This window comes from Echinops telfairi, unplaced genomic scaffold (assembly GCF_000313985.2).
Source record: "Echinops telfairi isolate 266 unplaced genomic scaffold, ASM31398v2 ScPeMD7_23;HRSCAF=83, whole genome shotgun sequence".
In the NCBI taxonomy this organism is placed as follows: domain Eukaryota; kingdom Metazoa; phylum Chordata; class Mammalia; order Afrosoricida; family Tenrecidae; genus Echinops; species Echinops telfairi.
Window position 1 is genome coordinate 88,697,220 of NW_022103920.1, and position 1,418 is coordinate 88,698,637.

Below are 1,418 nucleotides of genomic sequence, written 5' to 3' on the forward strand. Positions count from 1 at the left end.
CCCTGTGCCATCCTCGAAATGGTCCGTATGTTTGAGCCTTGCCTCCACGGAACATTCTGCCTGTCCTTCTTCGAGACAGATTTCTGTGTTCTGTGGCAGTCCATGGGACTTTCACGATTCCTCCCCAGCACTCTAGTTCAGCTGCATCTATTTTTTCAGTCTTCCTTATTCAGTGTGCAACTTTCATGTGCACACAGTGCGCCTGTATCATCATCATATGGTGTATAGTTACATGCAGACATGCGTACATCTGTGCACATATATGCATGTGTAGATGCATGTGCACACAGATATTTTTATAATCAAACAAATGCCCTGGGTCTTAAGGAATAAAAATATGGCATAGGAATGGTCAGCCTTCGGAGAGTCCAAGTTTGCAAATGGCCAAATGAGTAGCAATACTGCAGTGGGCAGCAAGAAAACTCACTGCCACCCAGTCAAGGCCAACTCGCGGCAACCCCATAGGATAGGGCAGAGCTTCCCCTCCATGTTTCTGAGACCCTAACTCTTTAGGAGAGTAGAGAGCCCCTCCTTTCTTCTCTGGCGGAGCCCTAGAAGTGTATGGCTAAGCACTGGGCTGCCTCTGCGCCTCCAGCTGCTCCGCAGGAGGACCGAGCCTTCCACTCCGATGCCGGGTCACCATGAGTCCTCATGGACTCTGTGGCAGTGAGTTTGGTTCGTTTTTCTCTCTCAGAGTAGCTGGTGGTTTCGAACTGCTGAACTTGCAATTAGCAGCCCAGCATGTAACCACTAGGCCAGGGGAGTCCTGGGAGTGACTAAAGGACTACGTTGGCACAACAGCTGAGCCAAATCTCCCCCTTTCCTCCCCCACCCCAGGGTTTATGGAGACCCAGAAGCAGTGGTTTCAGCCCCAGGCTAAAAAGAAAAGCCTGCTCTCCAGCAGATGAGCCCACCAGTGGGCAAGGCACTGGCTTCTACTGTAGGAATTGGTTTCCTCAAGGCTCCGTAGGGCTGCTGGTTTTGTCTGGGCAGAGCTGGAGGCAGGGGTGGCCTGGCCTCCTCTATCTGCCTACCTCACCAGCTTTCAGGAAAAGAGGCTGCTCCTTTTCCTGAAGACAGCCTGTTCAGGCTACCCAGGTCCCGTTCAGAAGAGACACCTGTGAGGGATGCTTACCTTCCTGAGCCCCAGGGAACTCCACCCAGCCACCATTTCAGTACTTTATTCATAAATGTGATAAAGAAATCAAGAATGACCAAACTTTTAAGAAGACAAAGCTGGTAGCAGTGACCATCCCTATCGTGCAAGACACCTTAAAGAGAGAACTCAAAAGGTATTCATGTAGTTATCAGAATAGAGCATAGTAAAAATAAGAGCAAGGGCAAATAAAAACCAACAAGAAAAAGACCAACAGATCAGGAAAATATTCTATGAATAAAAATCAGGGAATAAGAAACAC